A 12,855-nucleotide genomic window follows, 5' to 3' on the forward strand; every position below is an offset into this window, starting at 1 on the left:
CATGCTTATCTTTTTATGCTTGAGTCTTGTGTTTAAAATCCAAAATTTCTAATCAGCTCTGATGTTTTCATTGAAATGCTTGAAAGTTCTCCATTTTATTAAATATTCTTTTTTTCCTGAAGGATTATACTTAGTTTTTCTAGGTATGTTATTCTTGATTGTAATCCTAATTCTTTTGCCTTCCAGAATATCATATTCTAAGCCCTCTGCTCTTTTAACATGGAAGCTACTAAATCTTGTATGATCCTGGCTGTGGTTTCACAATATTTGAATGATTTCTTGCTGGCTGTTTACAATATTTTTCCTTGACCTGAGAACTCTGGAATTTGCTATGATATTCCTAGAAGTTTTCATTTTGAGGTCACTTTCAGGCAGTGATTGGTAGATTCTTGCAATTTCTTTCTTGCTTTCTGGATCCAAGACATCAGTACAGTTTTCCTTAATAAAGTTCTTGAAATATGATGTCAAGGCTCTATTTTTATTATACTTTTCACATAGTTCAGTAATTCTTAAGTGATCTCTCTTTGATCTATATTCTAGGTCAGTTGTTTTTCTGATGAGATTTTTGATATTTTCTTTTTGTTCATTCTTTTAGCTTTCTTTTATTGTTTCTATATGTCTCACAGGGACATTTACTTCCGCTTGCCCAACTCCAATCTTTAAGGAATTATTGTTTTCAGTTAGCTTCTATACTTCTTTTGCTATTTGGCCAATTCTGCCTTTTAAGGAATTCTTTTCTTCAATGAATGTTTGTGCCTCTTTTACTATTAGGCCAATTCTGTTTTTTAAGTAGCTTGCTGACACCCCTCTATACCTTGGAACTGAGACCAGGGCCATTGCTTCCTTTTGATGTACCAGAAACTCTCTTCTCTGCCCCGGAACTAACTGTCATTCAGAGTTGTGTTTAAACAACAGAGTAGTCATTCAGTACCAGCTACACCCAATGTTAGCAAAGGGTTCCCTGTAATCACTTTCTCAACAGTTGTCAGACCCTCTTACTATCTCTGGGCTCTAAACTTTCAAAGCTACAGTTACTGTTATTGCAGTCCCCTCCAAGGCCAACTCATCATGTTGCTCCCACATAGGCTCTGAGCCAGCCCCTACGCTGTTATCACGGACTTCCGGTAAACTTTCAAATTGTCTTAGGCTTAAAAAAAAGTTTCACCCTGACTTTTTGTTAGCTCTGCCACTCCAAAATTTGATTTGAAGTGTTGTTTTAAAGTTGTTTGAAGTGAAATGTTGGGAAAGTTTAGGTGGGTTGCCGCCTCTAATCTGCTATCTTGGCTCTGCCCTCTCCTCCTCCTCACCAATATGTTTCTTTAATGTCATCACTTATCCAGTACAATTCCTTGTTAGCTATATGTCACAGCCTCTTCTCACTAACCATGTGCCTCCCTACTGCTTTTTTGGTGACTCATAACTTAAATTCTGTTGTGTACACTATCATATTCCATGATCTTTAGCCATACAGCATCACAAGGAGAACATTGATGTTTAAAGGATAGAATTTTGTCTCTGAAAAAAAAAAGTTCTTATTGCCAAAAATATGATTTAAGAAATATTAATAACTAACTGCCCTTGTGTGTTCTTTTTCATATTTGTAAAAATCTTTTTAGGGAATAGTCAGCATCAATGTCATCCATGATGAAGGTCTAGGCTTCCTATTCTCATCATCTTCAGCTCATTAAGTCTCCTATCCAAGCATTCTGGAGCTGATTTTTATTACGGTAAATCAGATTATGGCATAAATCTGTTTTCCCTAAAAAATGGGTGAGAGGTGTAAAAAAGAGCCAATGAACAATACAAATCAAGCATAGGGCAGATATTATATTACTAAAAACAAAAAGGATGATAAACATAAAGTGGTAACACAAATGTTTTTGACCAAGACATACTTAAAAGCAAGATTTAATAACTTTAGCACTATTATCACAATTTCTAAGAGTATGACATTTAAACCTCATCAGAAGATACAGCAATTTACAAGATGGCTAAATAGTCATTTTTCTAATTTTATTGATTATTTTTGTTGTTCTAGCCATTCTAGACCTTCTAAACTAACAGTTCATTGTCATGTGAAAAGTGGAAGAAAGGAATATTTGATTTTAAAACTTGAATCAAAAGAGCACATGCTGGATTTTACCATGCTGGAGAGGTCTAGCATACAATTTCATCAATAGTCCATGTCTTTTTCTGAGGATAAACTGGGCTAAATGTATGGACACTTTGTATCTTCTGCCATAGCAAATAATAAAACAAGTAATTAAACAAAATGACTACAGGTCCAGTGTGACCCTTTCTAATTCTTCAGCAATGGTATCAGAATGGGGAAAAGAAGGTGCTAATAATTACAGATTTTAAACCATATCTAAATATTTACTTGTATGTGTATTCTAAATGTGAGATCTATGTCAGTTGGCCAGAAATTGGGCTTGCTATTAAAGGAGTTGAATCATCTTCTTGTTGACATTCTCACTGTAACTGAAATAGGAAGATAAAAGGAAGTTGCAGCTAAATAGTAGAATGACTCACACATTCTCCTTGGGAAGATAAATAAAGCACTTGGCATAGTTGGTTTTTCTCAGACATCCAAAGACAACATGAAAAATAATTTCATGAGGCATTTGACCTTATAGTTCTTATGATAAGTATTTTCAAAAAAGACCACCATGAACATAATTGATCCTTATTCAACATTTTTCACAAAAGATGAGAAGATATAGAAATTCTGTAAGGAATGCAATGAAATCTGACAAATTAAGCTGATGTATACTTTTCAGAATTGATAATTTCAAATAAAAGATGAACAAAGGGGAGCAGGAGATATGTTGGAAAAATGGAATAAGAATAATAACTAGAGAGGCACCAAACTTATAGACTATACAAAACATTGTGTCTATATAATAAACATTAGAGCAATGCTTCTCTACTCAAATAATCCTAGTGTTTCATTTTAGATAGGTATTTTTGATTGATTAAAGTAGGACACTTTCATACCTCTTTTAAAAGTTTTAAAATGTAAATGAATGTTACATTTTTGAAGGTTTTGTTCTGCATCTGTATAATCATGTGCTCTTTGTTGTCTATGTAATTAATTATGATAATTATTTTTCTTAATGCTGAATCATCCTTGAATACGCATATAAGTACAAAGTTGTCATAAGTAACATTAAATATATATTTATGTATTAAATGTATATGTATATACAAACACACATATATATCACAATTTATCTGCCTTGAATTTAGAGTCTTTGTGTTCATATTGATTAATTAAATTGGTCTGCACCTCTTTTTCTCTGCTCTACCACTCTTTTGTTTGGGTTTCCAGATAATATTTGTCTTATAAAAGGAATAACTGGGATAAGCTTTGAAAAAGGCTGATGATTCTATGAAGCAGAGATAAGAAGAAAGTGCATTCTAAGAATAAGAAATCAGAGCCCATACAAAGCATGGAATATAGGAAATATAGGAAAAGGAATGTTGTTTATGAAGAAAGGGAAGCTGATAAGGTTGAATGGAATATAGAGTATATAAAATAATAATAATATTAATTAACATCTATATAGAACTTATGTGTTAAGTATATTGATAATGTGTTTTTGCCTATTGTTATTGTAATTTTTTGCTTAATTTGAAGATCTTTCTCATCTATTAATAGGCCCATGTGACCTGCTCAAATCACATGAAAGCCTAAGTCACATGTGGTGGGAGGAGCATAGTGGATAGGTGAGGAGGAAGGGTGGAACAGGAAGAGGCAGAGCTAGACCAGAACTGAGAGGAAATTGGTCAGAGAGCAGTCAGAACTGAGGGAGAGAGAGAAAAGCAAGTAGATAGCAAGCATGAGTAAGAGAGCTTGTTTGTGATTTGTTTAAGGGAGCTGGTTTGTGGGAAGCCTAACAGAGGAAAGGCTTGGAGATGGTATTGCCCTCTGACTGTTATTATGTATAGATTTCTTTGTTGTTATGATGGATTTGGCTTTCTGGTGTCTGAATAAATGTTTTGGTTCTATCTTCCATGTAGAGAGACTGTTGTATTTTACAATTCAGAATTGCACTGGCATATTCATGGCTGCCATAGGCATGAATATTTCATTGGTGCTACAAATGGCAACAAAGAGTGGACCACAAAATATCAGACCACTATTTGGAGGCAGAAAATCTTTGGAATAAGAAATGGATATCCCAAGATGGGAGGATTTACCTTATTCCTCCCTAGCAAGAGAATGGGCTAAAAGCACAGGACTGTGAAAACTGGGAATTGAGGTTATAGAAGGGAGAACATGGAGATTTAGAAAGATGTTTGCAAGGAATATCAATAGAACCAGGGAAAGAACTGGCAGGCATATGTAGGAGAAACTGGGCCTTACCAACAAGTTATTGCTTTATGTGTAAAAGCAGAGACAAGCTGCTGGAAGAGAAAGCTCAGATGTATAGGGAGTTGGTTGGTTTGCATGAGAAGCTTTTTGTCCTGCAGTATTCAAACTCTCTTTTAGAGGAACTAGAAAGTGTCTGGTGTTAAAAGAAAAAACTGTTATTAGCTTAGTTCATAAAAAAAATCAAAAAAGTAACAAGAGGAAGGATGCATGGGAAGCTTCTCAAGAATAATCAAGGGGGCCACACTGTGTTTGGGGAGGTACTTGATGATTTTGCTCAGCAGGAGGTCATAGATATTTGAGTTGGTTCACCCAAAGGATGGGAGAATCATTAGTATCTTGAATCATTGGGAAGAATCAGTGAAAAAGGTAAATTTCCTTGCAAGAGAAGAGTAATAGCCAGCGATTCAAAGTCAGAATAAATTGACAAGAAAAGAATTGTTTATTGCACATTGAGAACAGAAGTAGATTTTGGAACAACTATAAACTATACAAACCAACTAATAAACTATACAAAATGTATTGAGAAAAGGGGCTTCATATTAGACTGAGTAGGGAAATAAGAACTGCTCCTACAGATCCTTCTGAAACATTGCATCCAAGTTTGTCACACCTGCAGTGAGAATAGGAAATTGTCCAGGACCCAGCTCAGATTAAAGAAGTATAGCTCTAGCCAGAAGGATGACTCCAAAACCACAAATTAGAAAATTGCAAACAGCAGTGAATGAGGCTATGATAATGGATTCATGGACTCCAGAAGCATGGCTGACCTTGCATCTACCCTGCTTCTGGATATTTTCTCCTTGTTTCTTTCTGGCTTTCTGTCTGTCCACCTTGTGTGTCAAATTTGTTTCCTGCAGGCTTAGTGTCCTCTACCTGTAGATGCTTGACCACTTAAGCCAGATATCACCCCTTGTCCTCCACTGTGATGTGTCACCCCTGGACTTGAAGTTGACTAACCTCTGGAAGCCAGCTGAGGAACTGACTCCTCAAATGGGACCTCTTGGGGCAGGGACAGCTTTATGTCCAATTTCAGCAGGAAGTAGCTATGGAAGAAGAGACCTTACCCAACTATTTTGGTCCTCATTCATTCAAGAGGAGAATGATAGGGCTTGTGCTTGAGACCCCCCCCAAGACATTGTTTTATGTGCTTAATTTTTGTGATCCCCATTATATTGTCACAAAGTTGTACTGACACCAGTTACCTAAGATGTTGTTTTATATGCTTATTTTCTGTTATTCCTGTTACAATTCTGTTGATAATAGTTGCCTCATTGACCTATATAATGGATAAGAAAGATCTTGGGGCTGAATGTCTTGATAATTCATTTCTGCTTATTATTAGTGTATTATTTTTTGCTTAATTCAAAGATCTTTCCCACCCATTAATAGACCTGTGTAACCTGCACAAATTATGTGGAAGACTAAATCACATGGGATTGCTGTATGGGTGAAGAGCAAGGGTGGAAAAGGAAGAGGCAGAGCTAGAGCAGAGGAAGAAATCAAAATCGTCAAGGCTTCTACATCCAAAACCTCCAAAAAAGTATGCAATGGTCTCAGGCCATGGAGGAGCTCTAAAAGGATTTTGAAAATCAAGTAAAAGAGGAGGAAAAATTGGGAAGAGAAATGAGAGCAGTGCAAGAAAATCATGAAAAGCAAGTCAACAGCTTGCTTTTGGGTCAAGGAGACCCAAAGAAATACTGAAGAAAATAATACCTTTAATAATTGATTAATGCAAATAGCAAAAGAGGTCCAAAAAGTCAATGGGGAGAAGAATGCTTTAAACAGCAGAACTGGCCAAATGGAAAAGGAGGTTCAAAAGTTCACTGGAGAAAGTAGTTCTTTAAAAATTAGAATGGAGCACATGGAAGCTAAGGACTTTATGAGAAACCAAGAAATTATAAAAACAAAACCAAAAGAATGAAAAAATAGAAGATAATATAAAGTATCTCACTGGAAAAATAACTGACCTGGAAAACAGATCCAGGAGAGATAATTTAGAAATTATTGGTCAACCTGAAAACCTTGATCAAAAAAAAGAACCTAGATATCATCTTCCAAGAAATTATCAAGAAAAACTTCCCTGATATTCTAGAGCCAGAGGGTAAAATAGAAATGGAAAGAAATCACCAATCACCTCCTGAAAGAGATCCTCAAAGGAAAACTCCTAGAAGTATTGTAGTCAAGTTCCAGAGTTCCCAGGACAAGGAGAAAATATTACAAGCAGCCAGGGAGAAGCAATTCAAGTATTGTGGAAATACTATCATGATAGCACAGGATTTAGCAGCTTCTACACTAAGGAATCGAAGGGCTGGGGACATAATATTCCAGAGATCAAAGGAGATAGGATTAAAACCAAGTATCACTTACCCATAAAAATTAAGTATAATACTTCAGGAGAATAAAATGCAATTTCAATGAAATAGAAGACTTCCAAGCATTCTTGTTGAAAACACTAGAGCTAAATAGAAAATATGACTTTCAAATACAAGAATCAAGAGAAACATGAAAAGGTAAACAGGAAAGAGAACATTAAAGAATTCATTAAAGCTGAACTGTTTATATTCGTACATGGAAAGATGTTATTTATAACTCATGAAATCTTTTTCACTATTAGGGTAGTTAGAGAGAATATGTATATGTATATACATATGTATGTGTATATGTATGTGTACATCTATATATAATATATGTATATATTATATATGCATGTATATGTGTGTATATATGTGTAGGTGTGCATATGTATATATGTGTATATGGGTATATGTTTGTATGTATATGTGTATATGTAGGTTTGTGTGGGTATGTATGTATGTGCATATTGTATATGTGTAGGTATGTATATGTACATGGGTGTATATGTGTATGCACATATACACCCATGTACATAAACATACATATGTACATAGACAAAGGGCACAGAGTAAGCTGAATATGAAGGGAGAATACTTAAAAGTAATAAAATGTACTGTAGAATGGAGTGTACTAGGAGTAAGAGAAAGGGAGAAGCAGAATGTAGCAAATCATCTCACATACAAGAGGGAGAAAAGAGCTTTTACAATGGAGGGGAAGAGGGAGGAGATGAAAGGAAATAAGTGAGCCTTACTCTCATGGAATTTGGCTTGAGGAGAAATAACACACACTCAATTGGATACGGAAATCTATTTTACTCTGCAGGAAGTTCGGGGGAAGGGGATAGGAGAATAAAGATAATAGAGGGGACAGCAAATTGGGGAAAGGGATAATCAGAAGCAAACACTATTGTGAGAGGACAGGTCAAGAGAGAGAAAGGAATAAATTGAGGGCAGGATAGGACAGAGGGAAATGTGGTTAGTCCTTTACAACATAACTGTTATAGAAGTGCTTTGCATTGTTACACATGTATGACCTATATTGAACTGCTTGTTTTCTCAATGAGGGTGGGGGGAGGGAGGGGGACAATATGGAACTCAAAACTTGAATAATGAATGTTAAAAATTGTTTTAGCATGCAAATGAAAATTAAGCTATACAGGCAATGGAGTATAGAAATCTGTTTAGCCCTACAGGAAAATAAACAGGAAGGGGGATGTAAGAAGGGTGGATAATAGAAGAGAGGACAGACTGGAGGAAGGGGTGGATGGGATGCATGCTGTCCTGGGGTGAGGGGTGGGGAGAGATGGGAAGAAAATTTTGAATTCAAATTCTTGTGAAAGTGAATGATGAGAACTGAAAAATAAATAAATTATATATTTAAAAAAAAGAAGTTATAGCAACTGATTGAATGTATAAGGTGAAGGTGAAGTAAGAATTAAGTGTGACCCTGAAATAGCAAATCTAGATGACTGAAAAGATGATGCCCTAAGTAGAAATAGAGAGTTGTAAAGAAGGTTTATTTTCTAGGAGGAGGAATAGGTTTTACTTTTATACATGTTACTTGTGAAATGCCCATAGAATATCCACTTGGAAATATCTAATACACAGTTAAGGATGCAGGACTGAAGCTGAAGGTATAGATTTAAAACTCATCTACGTAGAAGAATTGGACCCAGGAGAGCTGAGAAGTTGAGTGACAAACAGTCTAAAGACAAAAAGGATCAAGACATAGCGGACTGGCTAGTCCTATAATTGATATAACAAATGAAGGTAGAAGACCAGGAGAAAATAGTGTCTTGAAAAACCAGGGAGGACAAGACATGTTTGTTAGCAACTGAGAAAGTACCTACAGATGAAGGGAGATTGAAAATTAAGCACAGCACAGAGGAGATTATCAGAGGTAAACTCCTGGAAGACATAGGATGGAATAAGATTAAGTCAAATCTACAACATTTATTTCGTCCTTCGTTGCCAAAGAAGACCATGCCATCAGAGAAATAATGACATGACTTGCACTTGACTTTGTTTTGAGTGAGGGAGGGCTGTGCAGGTCACCAGCTTCACTTCTCCTCCAGAGCCATCTGAATCTAGTGACCAGATGTTCATCAGGATGACTGGAGATGACCCAGGATGAGGCAATTGGGGTTTAGTGACTTGCCCAAGGTCACACAGCTAGTGAGTGTCAAGTGTCTGAGGTGAGATTTGAACTCAGGCCCTCCTGACTCTTATGCTGGTGCTCTAACTATTGTACTACCTAGCTGCCCCAGCCTGGTACATTATAGGTACTTAATAAATATTCGTTGAATTAAGTTATAGGCCATACTTTGATTTTATGTAAAATAGAAATAGTATATTTAGACCAAGATGGCATTTCTCATTCATTTTGTATTTATATCATTCTTTAATTTAATTATTATCATAATTAATGGATAATTTTAAGGGTGGGGTCTAACTATTCTTTGGCAAGTGTGACAATCTTACCTTTTCAAGGAAGAGAATATCATGTTATTAATGAGTTGAGCAAGTCTTTGGGGGCAAGTCAACTAAATCTTAAATCTTGAAAACTCTTAATTCAGTTTACTGAAAACACATTCTCCAGAGGGTAAAAAGATTTTTTTTTCAAATCCAATGGCTATTTTTCATTACTTATCATTTTTAACCTCTTCTAAAGCATCTGAGAGAGCTAATTCTGAGTCTCTATCCTCAGTTTCCAATACTCTGTCCTCTCCAGGTTTTCTGATTTTCTGATATTTTTATATGCTCTCATCTTCCCAACACAGATTCACTGTTGATGCATCCCTAAGATTCTGTCGCTGACCCTCTTTCCTTCTCTAGATAATAAACTCTTCAATTTCATCCACTCAAATATTTTTTTTTAATCAATGCAGGTGGTCTCCTCAACCTCTAATTAGAACTTCTACCTTGTACTTATTTTAACTGCTTCAAATTATTCTTCCCTCTGAACCACAACTTCTCTATTGTTAGCACTGCCATCCAAACCAGAAGCTTCAAAGTCACCTTTTGATTATTTCTTCTCTTAAGAACCCATACCACAAATCCAAACAATTGCCAAGTTCTACAAAAACTTGGGAAGTGGTGTGGTACTGGATTTAGTATTAGAGTACTTGGCCTTGAATTCTAAACTCTGTCACTTATTTGCCAATGTGATGTTGCACAAGTCACTTGGTCTCTGTGAGCCTTAATTTCCTCATCTATAAAATAAAAGGTAGGATTTGAGGACCTCCAAAATCCTTTAAAATTCTATAGCTACAATCTGAAAATAATCCTACCTCCAAGATCACTTTTTCTGATTTTCCCCTCCTTAGATGTGAGTGCCTCCACATTCCCAAAACTTCTTTGTCATTATTTTGTTCCTATACTTCTCTTGATAAATACAACTTTTGGGCAAGGCACTGTGCTAAGTGCTAGAGATACAAAAGGAAAAAAAGGCAAAAAAAAGTCCCTACTCTCAAGGATTCCATAGGGGAGATAATGCAAACAACACTGTACAAACAACATAATGGACAAGATACATTGGAGGTAATATTAGAGAGAAGCTTGAGGGTGGTTGGGACAAGTTTCTTGCGGGTGAGAATTTATCTAGGAGCTGAAGAAAGACAGTGAAGTGAGGAGGTAACTTTGGGGGTACTCAAAGCTTTGTTGGGGAAAAGAAAAAAACACACATGAAAATAATGCAGTTTGGAGGAGCAGCAAAAATTGGGGATTAGGAATAGTCAATATAGCCCAGCTATTCTGAGAACCATTCTAACAAAGATTTAATAAGACTCACAAACTCAATAGTGATTTTCCAATCACTACATGAGTAGTGATTTTTTTGTGCCCTCGGGTTTGTTATTTTGAAATTTGAGTCTTCCAGCTAACAGGCAGGGTTTAGGAATATCAACTACCTACTAGAGCACCATGCAGAGACAAGTGTATAGTTGTGTTCCCTAGACCCAAAGTGGGTTCTTGATCCTGGAAAGTTAGGGAGTACAGTGACTAAAATGTACCCTGCATCAGATCACAGAGGGCTCACTGAAAGTTTGCAGCTCCCTGACCCTAATGACTCAGTGCTGGATCCTTGAAAAATACAGCTTTTGAGACTCAGAATAAAGTACAGTAGCATTGATGAGAATGTAAATCAGGAACAAATAAGGTCCTAACATTCCCTCTAAAAGGATATATAGCCTGGCCCTAACACAATCTTGGAAATAAGCTAGAAGAATGAGTAAAAAAATTGCAAAGATAAAGAGCTTTTGCAGTGTTATCAAGGACCTCCCCTCCAGAAGACAAAAATTCTGAGGAGAATAACTAAAAAGCGATCAGAAAGGAAATCCTTAAAGAAAACCAGTTTGACCACAAGGTTAATTAGAATTCCTAGAAGAAATAAATCAAGTTTTAAAAAGAGTTAAAAATCAAATGAAAGGAATAAAGGAAAGAATTGGAAAAGAAATGAGAGAGAAGGAAGAAAGACTTAGAAGGACAATTAACAGCTAAGCATAAGAACTTAAAAAAAACCAAACCCTTCATCAAGTAGTAAACTTCTTGAAAATCAGAAGGAACAAAGCAGAAATCAATGAATCCATGAGACAAGAAGATATATTAGAAGAGTCAAAGACTGAAAAAAAATGGAAAATGTGAGGCATATCTCATCAAAAACTTGCATAAAATAATTTAAAATAATTGCACTATCATCTAAAAGCTATGATTTAAAAAAAAAAAAAAAGGAACCTGGATATCAAATTTCAAGAAAATAGGGTGGGGGTGAGAGGAAAGCCCAGACCTATTAGAAGAGGGACATATCTATCACTTTCTGAAAGAAATCTTAATATTTAACTGCCATCTACCCAATTCAATGAAACCCCTCCTGTGACAAAGAAAAGCAATTAACTAAAGCTGATTAATGTCTAATAGCCTATGAAAAATCCCATTGTCTTCATGTACTGCCTCTCTAGGAAAGAAATATATTTCATATTCTGTCCTCTATGATCAAAAATAAATATTACCTTTAATTTTAATTCAATGGACTTTCAGTAAGGTTTTTTAAGAGAATGTTCTATTTTCTCATGGCCTGCTTACTTTACCATTAATTATTTCATCTAAATGTAACTTTTTTCTGAGTTCCTAATATTTAGCATTTCTCACAGTGCAATAGTCATTCTTTATATTCATAGACCAGTTTGTTCAACCATTCACAAGTTTGCAGACATATGCACTTCTCCAGTTTATTGATGCCATAAAAACACTATTATGAATATTTTATATGTGGGAGTTTACTTTATAATTACACAAATTTATCTCAGAAATAGTAATTGAACAAAAAATGAACTCCTAACCTTGGGTCCAGGGAACAAATAACCCTTATGTTTCATAAAGTGTCCTTTGAAAGAAAACAGGCACCTTAATAAATTCCTTCCATGAGACAAATATAGTTTTGATATCCAAACCAGGAAAATATAAAGCAGAAAGAAAATTATAAACCAATATCACTGATGGATATTGATGTAAAATCCTAAATAAAATATTAACAGTCTACAGCAGCAAATTCCAAAAATTATTCTGTCCAGTTTGTTGTCATGCCAATAATGCAAAAAAAAAGTTGAAAATAGAAAAATACTTATTTCTGGGAGCCAAGATAGCAAAGTAAGCAGTAAGTCACTATAATTCTCCGTTTTTGACCTCATGAAAAAAAAAACAGAAAATAGCACCCCAGGAAAAACCCTGAATAGCAGACCCAGTAAAAAGATGGGGTAGAGCAGTCTCTTAGCCCAGGACATTTGGAGGATCAACAAAAATGGTCTATTTCACAAAGATGAAAGGGGAGCACATTTCAGAACAGGAAGCGTCCCAACAAGGCCCACCTCAGCAAGCCAGCAGGAAATCCTGGGCCCCAGGGTGGTGGAGCAGGTAGGTAACAACACCAGGACCCCCCATGTAGCTTGGCATAGCTGAGAGAACCGACAAACTACAGCTCAGAGAACCCCCACCTGTGTCCACATAGTCCTGGACCAGCAGGTGTGCCCCAGCAGAGAACTTCTACTTGATTCGGTACATCTCTGGATGGGTAAGCATCCTCCAGCAGTGGACCTGCCTCTGCTTCAGCATGGCCCCAGGGGAGCAGAT

The sequence above is a fragment of the Notamacropus eugenii genome, chromosome 3, assembly GCF_028372415.1.
Source record: "Notamacropus eugenii isolate mMacEug1 chromosome 3, mMacEug1.pri_v2, whole genome shotgun sequence".
In the NCBI taxonomy this organism is placed as follows: domain Eukaryota; kingdom Metazoa; phylum Chordata; class Mammalia; order Diprotodontia; family Macropodidae; genus Notamacropus; species Notamacropus eugenii.